This window comes from Mytilus californianus, unplaced genomic scaffold, assembly GCF_021869535.1.
Source record: "Mytilus californianus isolate M0D057914Y unplaced genomic scaffold, xbMytCali1.0.p SCAF_12, whole genome shotgun sequence".
NCBI lineage: Eukaryota > Metazoa > Mollusca > Bivalvia > Mytilida > Mytilidae > Mytilus > Mytilus californianus.
The window spans coordinates 10829873-10848860 of record NW_026262604.1 but is presented as its reverse complement, the minus strand read 5'-3'; the positions used below and the strand labels follow the sequence as shown (position 1 = coordinate 10848860).

At 31.4% G+C, this 18988-nt stretch overlaps 1 long non-coding RNA gene across 2 annotated transcripts; it reads right to left on the bottom strand.

Moving 5' to 3' along the window:
- Positions 1 to 8899: 8899 nt before the first annotated feature.
- Positions 8900 to 18457, bottom strand: LOC127721364 (uncharacterized). 2 transcript variants are annotated; one of them, XR_007991179.1, is made up of 8 exons: positions 18226 to 18457; positions 17086 to 17158; positions 15888 to 16013; positions 14564 to 14731; positions 14047 to 14196; positions 9894 to 9986; positions 9724 to 9751; positions 8900 to 9011 (listed from the first exon to the last, which is right to left on the bottom strand). It is a non-coding gene; the product is annotated as an uncharacterized LOC127721364 (long non-coding RNA). The 2 variants fall into 2 exon arrangements; XR_007991180.1 differs by lacking the exon at positions 18226 to 18457 and adding an exon at positions 18179 to 18191.
- Positions 18458 to 18988: the final 531 nt, after the last annotated feature.

Here is an 18988-nt window from a genome sequence, read left to right as displayed (position 1 = left end):
ATGTATACAAGTCACATTACCTGAAGATCTGTAAAAGCTGTGAAAGCGCTAGTAAAAGTGATGAATTGAAACCGTTATTATCTTTTATTTATTTTCTTATATGTTACCAGCATACGGATTCTACTTAACTTTTCTTTATATATATATATATATATATATAAACAAGTCTAAAATGAAAACAACGTTCAAACCTATGATTGCGTTGGATAAAAACCGCAATTTTTATACGTGTGCATGCAAAACAAATTTCTTGGTAGAGGGGTCTAAATACAGCACAAACAACAATTTCCAAAAGACCAAAAAAGTGAAAAAGTATATTTCAGCAAAACGCATTTGACTAGCAGGTCGAACAACAGATGTTCTAAAATTCTGCAGACTGCCATTGGCGATTGCCAGATAAGCGGATCACCAGATGTAACAAAATGGATCTTAATAATTAATTTAATACCAAACAGAAAACAATAAACTTGCAGAAAAGATGGTGTACCGCAAACAAAAGGTGCAAAAATTAGTACACCATATCCGGATTTTGACAATTAATGTCTCTTCAGTGATGTTAGAATCGAAACTGTATTTGGAAAGCCATATAATTTACTCCAATTTAGGATAGACTCTTGAATTTTGAAGAGTCGAAATAAGATGAACAGATCATATAAACCCGAAGGCAAATATAATACAAGCCCAAACAAAAAAAATATAAACAAGTCTAAATTGAAAACAATGTTCAAACCTATGATTGTGTTGGATAACCGCAATTTTTATACGTGTGCATGCAAAACAAATTTTTCGTTAGAGGGGTCTTAATACAATTTATATTGGAATCAACACTTTCCTCTGTCAATACACATATACACAATGTATCATGTCCAGGAATGCAAAAATAATTTGTATTATTAGGTTGTAAATGCATATTTTGAAAGAATTTTACAATATATACATATATATATAAATCTTTTTTGGTCTTTTGGAAATTGTTGTTTGTGCTGTATTTAGACCCCTCTACCAAGAAATTTGTTTTGCATGCACACGTATAAAAATTGCGGTTTTTATCCAACGCAATCATAGGTTTGAATGTTGTTTTCAATTTAGACTCATATATATATATATATCTTTCTACACATTTACAATGCTGTATGAAATAGAATTTATATTAGCTGAAATAGATATAAAATATATCAGGTCCTCTATCAATACTCAATTATCATATTGGCTGAAATAGATACTTAATATATCATGTCCTTTGTCATACAAATTTTTCATATTGGCTGAAATGGAAATATAATATAACAGGTCGTCTGACAAAAACACAATTATTGTAGTGGCTGAAATAGATATATAATATAATAGGTCTTCTGTCAATGTTCAGTAATACAAAAAGTTAAATGTATTTACTATTGTTTATATTGAAAAACAATTATTTTATTATAAAATTATTTCATGGCTACAAACTTTGTCTGCTTTCAATACCCATTTATCACATCCATTTGATTAATACTTCTTTTAATTGTTATCCAATCTATAGTCAATAAATATAATTTCCAAAATTGTGTGCATTGCTTAATAATGATCTCAAACTTCATCCTCAGTAGATATAGATCTTGATTTATGAAGTCCAAAAATCTATGACAGGATTTAATTGTATAAAATATCTTCCTAAGTTTTGAGCTATTGATTGCCTTTATTTGTTATTTACATCAAATATCTCTCCATCTAGACTTTTATCCTGATTCAAACCTCAAATAGCATATTGATTATAGATTGCTCTGTAAAACTATCAAATATACAGTTATTGTCTTTCCTGATGATAATCAGATTCATGTTCATACATCACTACGGCTTTGGTATAGTGATTTCAAACATCGACTGAAATTGCAGCTCTTTGGATCATCTCGGCAAAATTCAGTGGTAATAACCCAATTGTTATTTTCCGATTAAGTGAAAAAAAATCAATACTTGGTATTTTGCTCTGATACAATTATTACGGAGACATGGAACGGTGTGGACATATCTCCTGCGTCTTATCGTTGTAGGATATTGGTTGTTAGAAGCACCCCGACAGTAACATATCGTGTTTCTTTTTGCTGGTTATAAGCAATTACCGTTCAATCACTCATCATCCGCTGTAACGATTGGCAGTTTATTTGATGTAATAGATTGGTGTTATTGAAAAAGCTGTTAACAGGGTTTCTGGGAAAGCTATTTAGTAACTCATCCATCATACTTATATACTGATTACTTTGTGATTTCTGTTCCGATAATGATCAGGTTCAGAATAAAAAGCATTCAGTATTGTGTTTTGGCACTTACAAAATAAATAAATGTGGAAACAGATGATAAATAAAATGAAACAGCCTTTTAACACTTTAGTTGAGGTGGAGGGAGGGGAGGAAACAGCAACTATGACCTATGACCTACTCTAAATTTTTTTCCCACTAATGACTGTAAATTCAGAAATTACTGCAAGGTTTTTATTCATGCGAATAATCTGACTAGGTGAGTATGGCAATGATAAGAACTCCCATTCTGATATCTGATGAATATATCTGTATGCAATTTTTCTGAAATCGCAATAATTAATCTTAAAGTTTGGTTGGTCATGTCAACAATGCAATAATTATTGCTGGCAATAATTTCTGAATTTACAGTATACTTCATTTTCAAAAGATATTCTCTCACAATTAATAATTTAAGATCACTCTTAATTTTAATTTTTACTGGAATTCAGCAACTTTAATAATGTGTGTTATGATTCCGTCCTTGTAAATTGTCATTATTTAAGAGTACCCTTCAAACACTGACCTCTGGCTTGGATTTTAAGTGCTTGTCAATATAAATAATAAGTTGTTGTAGTTGAAAAGTGATTCCCCACCAATGTTAATATGAAAGCAAATCGAAAAATAGTCAGTGATTCTGGAGTTGTATGATACTATGCTTGTGCAGTTTTACAGGAAAAGATGCAAGGGATTAGTTGTTAGTGACCCATGGTAGTCTCAGTTCTTAGTCCATGACATAATAACATGTAATTTCATATTTCTTCTGTTTAATGTAGTGTTACTTAAAAGACTTGTTGATATATAAAATGAACACATATTGACCTCATTCTTTGTCCTCAGTCAACACACATTGATGAGGTCCAAAAATCTATTCATTAATATTGTCCTTTAAATATTATCAATTCTTTTCAATGTATATAGGTTTAGTCAAACATCACAGACAAATGATAAATTTATTGCAACATTGACACCACGTTAACTTCTTAAAATCCACTTATTGCTACTAATGTATCTTCCAGTAGGACAGTAGACACAAATTTACATATTTTTCATCTCAGTTTGCCACTATTTAATTTGATAATGTAACTTAATTGTAAAAATATTTACCCATTTGCTTGTGTTGTTAGGCAGACTTTGTGAAGTCTTCATCACAGACCTACAATGTTTGGTAAAACAAATGCTGTCGTTATTCAAACACATAAATATTTAAGGTTTTGTGTTTATAATTTGAAATTTAAGTCACACATACTTGAAAATGAAGGATCAATACATATTTAATTTTTGTCTTCATTAAGACTTTTGATGTTTTGTATAACAAATTATGTGATAATTAAAACACATTTTATATGTATTGAACTTAAAAACATTTTTTTTTAAATTTAGAATTTGTTTCACATATGAATGGTGAATATAGTCCATTGACCTTCAAGATTGTCTTCATAACAAACTTAAAATAGTGGTAATGTTTGGTATCATTCCAATTGCCATGAAATTTTGTTAATTTGAAAATAAATGCACACATGACATTTCCAAATTCAGAGTGAATTTATTTTTAGCCTATTTTTGTGTTTTTGTCACAACAGTTTACAAATGCAATGATATTTGAAAATAAACATGAAAATCCTTTTGTGTTTAAAGTTGAAATCAGATTTGGATTACAGATACTTTTTACTAACAAATGAATAGTGAATGTTTTTATAAAAAATTTTTTTTCAAGTATTGGTTTTAATATGCAGCAGTAATCTTTTAAGGAAATAAATAAATTTGCTGTACAATTAATCATATTAAACCATTGAATTTATTCTCAAAAACACATTTTTGATATGCATTCATTTCACTGAATCGTAAAATGATTTCTTGAGGTTAAGAAGCACAATATGGTTTGCCATCCTGTTGCATAATTCAAAAATAATTGAATACGCTGAAGCACTACATGTTACATGCTAAGCTTAATACAAAACATCTAATTTTATTTTTTCTCTTTAACTTTTTTGAAAGGAATATTTTTTGTATGTTTTCAAACACAATTAAAAGACTTCATGAACAGCTTCAGATATTTAAATACAAATGTTAAACTTATTTAAGGCTTCCTTCACCAATAAAAACTGGCCGCCACGAATTAGCCAAAAAGCGGTGCTTAAAAGTGGCGTTAAAACACCAAAAGTCAATCAAATCAATTGAAGATAATAAGAGAGAGTATCAATTCATCACATAAAATCACTACATTCCAAAAGCAAAGGATAAAAATGAAAATGGAAATGGGGGATGTATCAAAGAGACATCAACCCGACCAAAGAGCAGAAAACAGCCAGCTTTTTGTGCTGTTTTTTGTCTCAAAATTACACTGACGCATTTAAAACTGAGCAAATTGTCACACCTTACTGTGGATTCGTTTATTTTCATTGGATACCAATTTCCGTGGATTGAGGAAAACTAGTATTTCCATGGATATTGGATTTCGAGGTTTTGTAGATAACTGCTTACAAGCCTATGAAAAATTTGTATTTCGTTGAACATTTGAATTCGTGATTTAACTTTATGATATTTGGTTTCCAACGAATATTAGAGAATCGACAGTACTTTAAGTTCATGACCGTCCCTAGTATCCATTTGAGTAGATTTTTCTGCCTGGTGTCGATCGAACTTCATCTGATTCAAGAAAACAGCTGTGAGGTAATATCACCAAACCATAAACTATATCAGGCAAAGAAATCTAAAAGAAATACTGTGCAATATTGTAGGGACAGTGAAAAGACCCTCAGTGAGACCCCTAATCAAATTAAACAGGACACTTTCTTTGATTGCATTTAAGATAAATCATCATAAGTTAAGATAAATTTAATTTCCAATAGAGGACCCTTTATGGGCAAAATTAGTACAATGATAATAGCACATTAAACGTTTACAGTATAGTCAATACAAAAGAAAAACAGCTCAAATATGGAATTTAGGATAATAAATTTGTTTAAAATTGTTATTTCCCAAATACCACATTAGATAATCGACTTTACTCATAACCAGCGAGAGGGGGTCTCATCCTGATTTCAGAGTTTTAATATCTGAAAATCCCGAAATCCCGGACATATTTTGTTAAAAATCCAGATCCCGATAAATTTGTTCCCCAATTTTAAAGTTTAAAGTTTCAATGCTTACGATTTAAACGTCTCGGGTATGATTGATGTTTATTTTTTAGTCTTTCAGCGTAACCAATCCGAATATGTATTATCAATATTACCGTGACGTCAAGCTGCATATAAGCATTTTTGTTCTCATAAATCTTCAGTAGCCAGTCAGAAAATTGGCCAAATTCCAGTTCAAGTCAATACAAGAACCTATATGACAAGCACTGGAATCGTTTTGTCTACTCTGTTTCTAGATGCGATTCTGATTAAAGTATAATGAAAATGGCACTTTTATCTGTCCAAGGTACAGTTTTTTGTCAATCCCGTTATATTTCAACATAAAAATCCCGATTTCCCGTGGCTAAAAACGTGGCTTTCCCGTATCCCGATGTTTTTCTATCCCGAATTCCCGATCTTTAAACAAGGCAATCCCGATTACCCGTTGCTAAAATCGGCCGATCCCGGCGTCCCGAAAATGGTCTCGCCCCCCCTCATATTTGACAAATTAGTGGATGAATAACTACAGTCCACAACGAAATTCTTAGCTAGATATTTGTAAATGTGTCCATGATATGTAACATTTAAGTCAAGAAGAAAAAATGATCTTTTGGTTTGTTTGACAAAAATGCGTTTTACCTCATGTTGATGCATAATTAACCACAGTTGTGATGAATATTTCATAAGACATTTGAAATGAAAAAGTGAAGGCCAAGGTAAAAAAATATCAGTTTTCACTTTTAAAATTGTACTGAAATTTTTGTTTATTGTTTATGTTTTACCAAATGTTTTTTGTGTGTTTGTTCAACTTGTTGGTTTGCTGCTGCCTTATTGACATAATTTAGTTTTTACATCTAAATTTTCCAAGATGCATTCATAGTTTGCCAATGGCTACATAGAAATACAATTAATGTATAAAAAAATGTCGCTACTGAATTATCTTGATAGACTTTAGTTTGTCAGCTTGTTGTTACTTTTTAAGCTAATAAGCATTTGAAATGGTATATTATTAATTTAGCAGTAGAAATAACTGGTTTAGTAGGCAGCCATTTTCCTTAACGTCTGTGTAAGCAATGCTATAAAATTAATGAGTAATGAATTGTAGCATAAAGGCTTTTGATTACAATGTGTAAATGTTGAAAGCGCTGGGTGAATTTACAAATTTCTCAAATTAGTTTCTTGATTGGATTAGATAGGTGTTTTACAGAGACAGCAGTACATGGTAAAATCCATAGTGCTTTACGTAATAAACAACTAATATTAGTCAGGGCCTAGAGTCCAAGGGATGATATCGATTGATTGATGATAGATATCAATGAAGGTCATCATCAGAAAGGACCAAATATCTGAGAGATGATTGACTTCGATGATGAATAAATTTCAGTGATGGGCATTGTCAGCTAAGGGACCAAGTATCCAAGGTTAAAGTATCTGAAACAAAAAGAAATACTGAATATTAACACAAACGTGTTATGAATGTGTTTTGAGGTAGCAGATTGGTCGAGTCAAATTTAAGCCATTTTAAATTTCTTATGTTGGTCATTCTACTACCGGTACATAAATAGGAAATGGTTTTATGCAAGAGAAAATTAGGCAGTTAATCGAAATATGTAATCAAATGCCTTAATGGTATGCGATTAAGTTGAGTCGACTATATAACAATTTGTTTACAAGATATTAGATGGCAGGGGGTCAGGATGACCCCTGGGGACTAACCCTGTATATCATTCAAACCATCTTAGCATGACAAACCAGAATATATATGGTTTAGGGGTGGGAATCTCGACCATTTACAAGATATTAGAACTTTCTTAAATGGCAGGGGGTGGGGGTGACCCCTGGGGACTAACCCTGTATTTCATTTAATGTGCTTTATCATTTAGAACATTTTCAATTCAAAAGATTGTGTCTATCACAAACGGTTTTCAATTTATAATCATTTGAAAATTTTAAAAAATAAAATCCCATAGGGTTCTATAGTTAAACCCTCCTTTCTTTTTGCCCCTCAAAGTACCCCTTTATAAACCCCATTGCACAAACAAAACCCTGATTGCACCACTAGACATGTTAGTCTAACATATTGTGAAACCCTAAGTTAATCTTACAAGTGGTTTTGGAGAACGGGTGCGGACAAGTTCAAATTTAAAAGCGGCGGAAAAGGAAGAAGAAGAATAATAATAATAATAAGAACTGAGCAAAACCAATAAGTCTTCCCATACTTCGTTTGGGAGACTTAATTAATAGTATAGCAATGTAGGGAAAAAAACTCAAGCTAATTTTAATAAGTCAGTAGCAACATTTTTTTTCATTCACAGTTTCAAAGAAATAATTAAAATCATCAAAATGCAATAAATAGAAATGCCCATCTAAAAATAACATATTAGGTAATTTCATCTATAAACTTGAAAAGAAAATTTTAACTCTATTAAAAAATAATTGAAATATAATGCACAAATTAAAAAGGAAAAATAGAATTAGGGAATATTGTTCATTGTTGTCAAAGTTTTCACTTTTGTAAATACAAACAATAAATTATGCGGTATGGTTTTACTCATTGTTGAAGGCAGTACAGTGACCTAAAGTGACTTACCTTCTATATATATGAATCTCAGTCAACATAAATATTGACAGATTTACAGGACAGAAAAAAGTTATCGACCAGCATTGTATCTATATTTACACACAAAAAATGACATCTATTTCCACACTTATCTGACCTTTAACTATACTACTGTTTTCTCATTGATGTATGTCATACATCACCTTTTATTTATATTCATGATTTGTAAAAATAATACAAAAGCTACATAGACAAACAAAACATTAAAGACAACAGATTGAAAAGACAACTTACCAGTGAGAATACTGAAAATACATGCAAGAAAGAAGATATTATCTTACAATGATTTAGAGAGAGATTTCTAACTAATATTTTACTATTATTATTCCAACCTGAGGTAACTACACATAGGTTTAACATGTGCTATGATCACACCAATGATTTTCATTTCTATGGATTAGCTTTAGGAGGGGTGGAAAGATCTTTTTCAGGACATAGGGAGTATGCCTTTTTTTTTGCTGGAAATTTCACTTATTTGGACTCAGGAATTAATATTTCATGATCTGGGAAAGAACTGGAATTCCGGTTGGCACCCCTCCTACCCCTCTCTTTTCTTTTTACTATTACTAATGTGACTTAAATGTCTTGTATCTTTCTTTTTTTTTTCAAATATGCACACATATTTAAACCTTTAAATTTTCAGAAGGAAACTTGGTTACATGCATATTTGCATGTAAAATGTCAAAGTTTTAAAAATGACATTGGTGTGACCTTACTTACCATGATGTTTTACATGTATTCTTTCTCATGCCTTGTAACATGTTTAAAATTTTAGGTGAAGGAGGATTACCAATTTGATTAGTATGTACTAATATGAGGTTCGTTCAAGTCCAAAATTAGCATGCAAAATAAATAATGAACAATGTCCATGCATGTTAGACCAGTAAGGATTGAGTGTTAGAGGTACCTGTACACGGTTGTGTCGTTTTATGTATGACATGGTCTTTCTTTCAGAGTCGACTAACTGCTGCTGTAATCGGGATATCTGTTGAAATTGCTCTATTGAAAAATGTTAAAATCAAAACATAAAATCATAAGAAAGCTAAAAGTTATAGGCTTGATTAGCGATTTTTTTTTCTGGACATCTGGGTATGACATTGTACAGCTACAATACAGTCTACAGACCTTAAGTTCATCTTTGGCTGTATTTTAATATCATTTCCAATATTAAATGAAATTATTTGGAAGCTTAAAATATTGCCAGAAAAAAATAGATGAACTTAGCATTTCATTTTTTTAATCCTATTTCAGAAATTAAAGGGTATCTATCTAGTCATGCTAGTATTTAGGATATTCCAGAAAAAAGTTTATCTAGAGGGTCTAATTGAAGGTTTATGCATATACATTTTGATTAGTGGCTGGGTCCAGATTCCAGAATATATTTTTACATTACAAATTCAAGTGGGGATTCTGAAAAAAATGCCTTCATCTTTGAATTTTTTACCATATACCTAATCCCACATATTTTATACTGAAACAACCCTAACTGAAGATTATATTATTCAGTAATAAATATTCAGATTTATCTTCCGATTTAGTTGTTAAAACTACATTCCATTCCATTTATATCTCCTCAAAGAGTTTACACAAGTTAATTCAGTGGCTAGTGATTGTATTTGATTCACTCTGAACTTTCTATAAGTATGTGCTAAGGATATCTATTTACAAGACACACAACTTCAGTAAAGTTTTTACAATAAAGATATCTCACCATTTTCATCGCCAACTTTATTTCCTCTCTGATTGGATGTTAAGAAAAAAAAAAACAGCTGTAAATTGTTTCACACAATATCTGTTCTGTATAATTGTCAAAGAAGAAGGTATGGTAAGAGCCATTCTATGACTAAAAAATAATGCTATTATCTTTTTTTAAAAGGATACATAAAGATCGAACAGTTTTGGTTGTGGTGTTGACTTCAGAGTTAATGTCAGGAACTTTTCCAGTCTTAACTCTAAATCCTTTACCCATGTGTCCTGGAAATAGATGTCAAAATATTAGCTTATAAATCACGGCTGTTTAATGTCCAGTGGCAAATTAAATGCATATTCAGGACAAGAACATGATAATATGAGATTAATATAAACCCTGCTTTCTACAAGACAGACACTCAAAGCCTGATTTTTAATGTGGTATTTTAATAAGTTAACACTCCACATGAAGACATATCACCCTACATGAACACATTTATCTGAAGCTAAGCCGACCAGTCTTTGCTCTAGATATCTTACTCCTAAATGCAGCATGCTTAGTGGAGAAGCAGCAAATAACAATTTTAAAGTCTTTGGTTTGACTCAACCGAGGTTTGATACCTTTAACTCTTGCACTTGAGACAAACATGCTACCAGGAGATCACCAAAGCGATACTTTTAATACATGGTAACTGCATTAATAATGGTGAATCTTGTCCCCTGTAAAATATCATAATATATAAGCTTGTGGCTGCAATATCAGGGATAACAGAGGACTTGTAACTCTCATCAGGGCTTATTTGGCCTAATATGTCATCCAGTTTGTCTCTATTAGATTCACTTATATGCCTGTATTCATGTTGACATAACACGACATGGACACTGAGGACTTCATCAATAATGAATATAAAATAATAGTAATTATGACTTCAAAGTATCACTAGTGTTTTTTGGAAAGTACAGTACAAATTTCGCAAAAGGCTTCCCAAACTCAACACACCAAGTTTTTTCTTTGTGTGACACCAGGAAACTCCGACATCCCTCCCTAAATTCTCGTAGAAATTTTGGAGTATTCCCTCCGACTTCCGCGTAAATTCGCTACCTTTTGTTTATTGTATAAGCGACATCTCTCCCAGTCCGGTGTGACGCGGTGTCACTCCAGGTAATTAATTGCCCTAATCCTTCTGATCTATACCGGCACGCGACAGTCAAGGTATGCGAGATTACTTATGTAATTAAACAATTGTATTTCCTGTCTATTGATAATCAGGTTATATTTCTGATTGCTTGAAACAAATAAAAGATTTAAAAGCAAAACGTTGTTGTTAATTCTTTCAATTACACTGTACATTTAAAAATAGTTTTATTAAAAAAAAACTATATTTGATTTTTACCTTGTTTTTATTCTGGTCAGTAAATTATTATTTTATTTACAAAAGAGATATACTTGTGTAAAAATAAACGGAGACTTACGCTAAATAAATGTGGGCAGTTTAAAGGAAAATTACATGTCTCAAAGTTTTCTATACAAGTAAAAAAGAAAATATTATTCACTATTCGTTATGCTAATAAGTCCACGCCATTTTCATTTTACGATTACATAATTGCTTGAAACAAATTAAAGATTTAAAAGCAGAATATTGTTGTTAATTCTTTCAATTGCATTAAAGTTTTATAACAAAAACTATACTTGATTTTGACCTTGTTTAAGTTCATCGGTAAATTATTTTATTTACGAAAAGAGACATACTTGCGTAAAAATAAACAGTAAACTAACGCTGAATATAAAAGTGAGCAATTTAAAGAAAATTATGTGTCTCAAAATTTGTATATGCAAGTAAAAAAGAAAATACTATTCACCATTCGTTATGCTTAATAAGTCTACGGCATTTTCTCTTTACGATTTGTTGGCATTACTTTAGGATAAATAATTACATTTCGGCTACAACAGGAATACTTCTATAGCTGCATCAACTCCTCGTTGCATAATATTCATTTACGCACAATGAATGTAAACTTGTGTGTTGTATAAAGGACAGTGATTTTTAAATTTTTTAAAAGAAATTAATTGCCGTGGGAAGACGATACACATCTCAGTGATCAACAGTCCGTGGTTGAACTTTGAACTTGACTTCGCTCACAATATTGAATGCTAAAAATAGTGACATAAATTTTGTCCACGAGATTTTTATTTGGCGGGAAATATTATCATGTAACGGTAAACTCAGGTGACCTTTCTGGATGACCGTGGGAAAATTCATTCGGGGTTTAAATTTGCTTTGGAATGATTGACATTTGTATGCCTTAAGATTGAGGCTCTAGAAGGTCCTTTTACAATTGATTAACCGGAATCTAAAATATAATCCTTTTCTGAATAAACGAACACCAGCCTTTTAATTTTACGTTTCTCAGTCACCACAGGACATAAACCTGGACATTATTTATACGTCCATGGTCAACAATATACATAAATGTAGATGAAAACAGGATGCATGTCGTTCAGTTCCTGTTGGGCGTTGGTAGAGATCCTCTGTGAAAATCTGTAGATCGTAAAAATCCGATCCACATTTTTTTCACATATTTCTTTCTTGTAGAACACGATATAATTTCATTTAAATATTCTATAGTATTAATTGTTGAAATACTTCTTTTTTTTATTTCGCCAAGGACTTTTAACGAGCAGTAAAATACGGATTGCGCCCTTCCAATTTTATTTTTAATAATAAAGGATCAATAACAGATCATAACAGAGATAAACAACACATGATTTTTTTTTCTTCATATAATTAAATTAGGTTGTGATTATTGTGTTGTGTCTGGGCGGGGAATGTCTCTCAGTGTTGTGTTTTTATGAATATAGGGCACATTGCATACAAAACGTTTTCCCTTCGTTCAACAGAGTTGTCACTTTACAGTTTCTTTTCTGAGTTCAAATATTTCAAGTCGGTAATCTACCGAGGTAGTGAAACATAATATTTTACATTGCAAAATAAATTGAAAGTAACAGAGTTCACTTGTTGATCCGATAAATTAACTCTTGTGTTTAGATTGGACAAATTACAGTAAAAACATCATTTTGACCGGACTATAATAAAAATACAAAATAAGTGTTTTATTCGTATTTTTATAATGTACGTTTGTACGTTTTATTTCAAATGACAATGACATGGGGCAAATACATACAAAGAATAATTATCTTATTTTGAATGAAAATGCCACATTTTTATCTGTCAAAGAAAGGAAATTTTAATACCGTGTTTTAAAGCACACAGGTGCAATCAAGATCGATTAAATGTACAAAGGTAATAAATCTGGCTAATCCGATTATGTTGTCAAGCGTCATTAATTTTCAGTACATCCGATGGGCAACAAACCAATTAACAGCCACGCGGTGTTGGGAGAGAATCTTTGGAGGAAATTGGGAGTATAATCCGTGATTCGCGGTGTGACACCGCTACACTCCGAAATCCGTGATTAGAGTTCGCGATTACAAACTCTCTGTGAGTAGTGTACATGCATATTTGTTGCTTTTCTTGGTAAACATTTAAAATTTTTCATTACAGAGTGCATGCAAGTACTAAAACACTACTTAATCAAAGCTTCATTTATTTATGTACAAACACTCTCTCTTATGAGAGCTTAAAGCTTTTTTTTGTGTATACATTTTTTGTATACATGTCTGTTAATGAATTACCTTTAACTTGAATTGTTTGGTTGCATTTGATTTCCCTTGTTCATGATTTGACCTCTGGATTTCAATTTTGGTTCTTATATTTGCCAATGCTATATATGTTACAGAAATTTTGTCTTTTTTTTACAGTGGGGTTCAATATGCATCTTTTTTTCGTATAAACTTTTTTTTTCACCCTTGTATTTCCTTGAGAAATTTAACTCTGTCTTGCCTCTGTGAAAAGAATGTATGTACAAACTGTGAACAATTCTTTATAAGATGTATGTAAAAGCTGTGAACAATTCTTTATAAGATGGATGTACATACTGTGATTAATTCTTTATAAGATGTATGTACATACTGTGAACAATTCTTTATACGATGTATGTACATACTGTGAACAATTCTTTATACGATGGATGTACATACTGTGAACAATTCTTTGTAAAATGTATGTACATACTGTAAAAAATTCATTATAAGATGTATGTACATACTGTGAACAATTCTTTATACGATGAATGCACATACTGTGAAAAAATCTTTATACGATGGATGTACATACTGTGAACAATTCTTTGTAAAATGTATGTATATACTGTGAACAATTCATTATAAGATGTATGTACATACTGTGAACAATACTTTATAAGATGTATGTACATTTGTACATACTGTGAACAATTCTTTATAAGATGGATGTCCCTTGGCATTGGGTACAAATGGTAAAGCATAGTATGGTAAAAACTCTGTTGTCTGACTCAGTGTAGCACCTCGGGTTTCTATGTACTTCTTAAAATCTCCCATAGCTCTGTCAGCATCTCTCTATAAAGAAAAATCAACATGGCTGTTACCTTCATATTACTGAATATTAATTATTATTCATGGGATATTAGTTTTTGTGGATTTCCTTGGTAAAGGGAAACCACAAATTTTAAAGTTCAACGAAGTACAAATTTACTATTGGTTTATATGCAGATTTTTGGCAAAACCTCAAAATCAAATATCCAAGAAACTACAATTTTTCTTCAATCAACAAAAAAAATGTATTCACAGTATAAAACATTACAGATAATACAGCAAAAATTATAAATATTTTACCACCATTTTGATTCTGGTCCAGATATCATATATATCTGTACAATAATATTGAAAAGGATATACTAACATGGTTTCACACAAATTATCTTACCTGACCTCTTGCAAACTTTATTGGATACACAGCAAAATATATATTGACATAAAATTCTAGTTTCTTTGCCACTGGGTCCTGGTCTTTGACAGAGGCTGCCAAATTTTCACTCTATAACTTCAGAAATATGTCTCTCTTTCCTTTATGGAAATTTTGCATCAATTCATTCTAAAAACAAAAGTTCATACAAAACATGTGAAAACAAATTCAAAGATGACAGCTTTAAAAAATTTCATTATTTGGAATCTTCCAAATGGATAAAAAATAATCATCGAGTAGATTTGGTCGTTCTTTTTGGGGGTTTTGTTTTATTAACATAGCATCAACTATTCCTGAATAATGAAAAACTATATGTTTCATTTTGATGAAGAATTTAATATTTTGATTTTTTTGTTATGAAATGCTATTATTGAATGTGTCAATGAGACAACAACCCGACCAAGGAGCAGAAAACAGCCCAGCAAAAAAAGAAGCACAAGAAGGTGATTGTTTTTTTTTTTTTTGTGTTTAATGCCTATTTCAGTACACTTGGCTATATAACGAGGGCCATTTTTTATTTGTGATGGAAGTCAGAGTATCCAGAAAATCCATTGCATTCAGCATGAAAACTTGCAATCCAAGGCGATTAAGATTTGAGTCAAACAAACCTTGGCTTAACAGGGTTCGAACTTACAACCTGAGTGTACAAAGGCTAGTAACCACTGTAGATGAACTATTTAGATCACTTGGCCAACCAGGCCCAATGACACAAAACGGACAATCAAAAATCATAATAACATGTTTATTGGAAATTTAATAATTTGTTTAGTGTAGATTTGCCTTTGTGTAATCATAACAGTTAATTCTAAATGAATAAAGAAATTGCACTATATATATTTTATTTTTTGGTTTTCTGTATTGCCTATTTATTTTTCGTTTGAATTTGACTTTATTCTGTGATTCAATTACAAATCACTATTACTGGTGAATTTTTAGTGAATGCTGGTGATCTTAGGTGATTCACTCTGAAATCTTCCTCCAATTACATTTGACTATTTATGATGAGGTTGTAGAATAGATTGTTATCGCCTCCAATTACCTTGTATGACAGTGTATCCCTAAACATCAGCAAGCTTAGAGTGTTTTTTTTTACTGCATCACCTAGTGTGTTCAGTATTCAGTTGTTTCTATTACCATGACAACCAATTAAATGTATGACCAGTATTTTGTTATCCGAATCTGAGTACAAATACTTATATTTCTTTTACCATGACTACAGAATAGCTGTATAGGCACATGCCTTCTGTTTAAATCAAGGATTTGTATTACCATAACAACTGAATACCTGTATAGCCAGTAATTTCTGGTTTGATTTAGACTTTATACTCTGTGTAGTGATAGGTTTCTGCTTTGTTTCGCATTCTTTCTGGAAAGATACCAACGTCTTGTCAAATGTCACAAACTCCAGGTACTGAAATATACAATAGTACAAGGTCAAGCTCATTGTCAATCAATTCCCATGGCCAACAAAGTATCTGATGAACAAAAGTAGCTAGTAAAAACTGGTCAATTCTTAACTTGTAAAACTATGGATAGGATATGGGTATTTTTGTTTGAAAGTTTACTGTGACAGTGACGAGTGTATCAGTGTTCTTTTTATGATGTCATGCATAATTAGCATACATGTACAACTTAAATTTCTTCCAATGCAAATTTCAATAGGTTTTTGGGATCGCAAACATAGAGTGTATGCATCAATAAAAAAGATTTTTAAAAAATGTTTGTCAAACATATAGTGACTTTTTAAAATTATGTTAGTAATTATGACAAATACTTTATCTGACTTGAAAATTCAGTTTGGTAAAACCTGCACTTTATTTTAGACCTAATTGTAGATGAAATCCAGAAGATGTTGTCAACTTTCACAAAAATCTCTATGTTCTACCCACAGGCACTTGTCTCAGAAAAAATTTTTCCTTTACACCTTAATATCAAAAAAAAAAAATTCTGAGACAAATGCCTGTGGTTCTACCCAATTGGGGTGTAACTGACAAAGCTTTGTAAGAAAATCAGGACAAAAATCTTCACATTTCACTTTCTCACATACATGTACGTGAATATACATGTATGCATTAAATTAAAGCACTTTTCATTTTACAACAATGGACTTAATATTTGAGGCCCGAAAGGGCCTTTCCTGAACCAAACCTACAAATGTACTACATTTTCTACTTTGTAATAAGATTTATAACATTCGTTTTGTTTTTGACAGTACTCATACTTCACAGAAATAAAGTTTGCAAATCAAATATTTTACATCTAGATAGAATAAGAAATTAAATGATGATTTTTACAGCATAACTAAACATTTCTTTTTTGATAACTCTAAACTCTCTCTTCAAAATTCTGTGTTGTCCACCTCAAATCATTAATTGAACTATTAGACTAAAAGGCTTGACTACTGCATTCATTATATATAAACTAAAATAGCACTTTTTTATAGGATGTAACCAAAAATATTTGTCTAATTATTAATAACTTACCTCTTGTACAATGGCATTGAGTTCTCCCTCAAATGACACAACAGACAGAGATCCAGACATATCTTGTTTCTACCTACCAATTATAAAATTTGCATTATCAAACAAAAAAGGAAATCAAGGATTTCTATTATCAATTCTAGCAAATGTATAATTAATTGTTCGTAATCTCTCCTACTGAGGCTCCATAAAAGTAAGCAGATTCTGCTCCAGTAGTGGCACCCTTAGTGTTGCTCATGAAAGTAAAGGGTTACACAGAGGTTGAACCCTGTGTCTTGCTTGCATATGCTGCTGTTGATCTAAAAGTGTAATGCTGATTGCTAAAATACTTAGTCCTTTTACATTAAAAAAATCCAAAAAAATCAACCTTTTTTTTCAGATTCTATTTCTTGACCTTGCAAAAGCTTACTTCCAAGTTTTAAAACATTCCATAATAGAAAAACAAAGGATATGGGGTATCCATCCATGACACAATTCAGTACATGCACAGCAAAAAACACACAAAAAGCAAAAGAACAGTGCTTTTATTGCTGTTCTTCATCTCAAAGTCCTAGGGAGGCCTTTAACACGGAGCAAAACAAAACCTTTCACCTCACTGCAAGTTTAAGACGGCCTCTAACACTGGTTTGAGCAGAATTCTTTGCAAAATGACCTTCTTTAGACTTCGGTACCCAGATCAGTTCCACTCCGACCTAAGCACTGTTTTGGTAATAGACGTATTTACACTTGTATGCAAATTTGTCTACCATTACGTAAAATCACAGGTTCCCGTAAACTTTGACATCATAATTCAAAACATTTGACGTCACAAATAAAAAATGATTGTTGCCTGACGTCAAAAGGTGATTCGGAGTAGATCTAAGGTCATTCGGAGGCAAAATATAGCTAAATACCAAAAGTGTAAATACGTTTATTGTGTTCATTGGGGTCCACTCCACATGCACACTACAGTGGGATACATCTATCAGCATTCCTCGGAAAACTTAAAATGCATTTAAATATACAACCATACTATTATTTGCCAAAAGGTTACGATAAACCTTTGGAAATATTTAGATGTAAATGAAGATCAAGATGCATACAAAATTGCATTTACCTGGATTATGTAGATGTAAATGAAGATGCATATAAAATTGCATTTACCTGGATTATGTAGTTTATTTCTCTTTTAGTCCATTTACTTCTATATAGTTCTTGGAATTATTATGAGAATATGCTATTTTTTGTTAATTTTTTTCTATTTTTCTGTGATTTCTATGGTATGCGATGTAAACAATCTTGGAATTATTATGAGAATATGCTATTTTTTGTTCATTTTTTTCTATTTTTCTGTGATTTCTATGGTATGCGATGTAAACAATCTATGTCAAACAGACGCATGGTCTTTGTTAAATAAACGCTTTATTTAATATAAGGTAATTTCGTACTATTTGGCTTTATACCGTAACACTAGTACTAAATTCTGAAACAGTACAAAGAAGGAGAAAATAATTTAAAAAATCATCATGATTTATTTGTATGCTTAAGTATGTTATTTAGGAATTTAATAATTGTGAAGTTCTTAGACATTAAGATTAGATTTGAGTTATCTCTCTTTATACCACGGGGGGAGTCTCTTCCTATATGAAGGTAGAGTGGGTGGCGCATATTCGCCTTGGACACATTTTCGCCGTTTTGCTATTTTTTCTGTAAAATTTGTGTGCCTTTACCCAATACTTGCCTAAATAGATGGTAAAGGCTGTTTGTAATGTTACAACTGTTGATATTCCTCTTTAACCCATTTCCAAGGTTATTCGCACATATTGAGAAATACGCAGGTGTTTTTAAATGATTTTGGCAATTATGTAAAATTTATATGGCAATCATGCACAGTCTTAAAGTAAATATTTGTGAGAAAAATCGTATA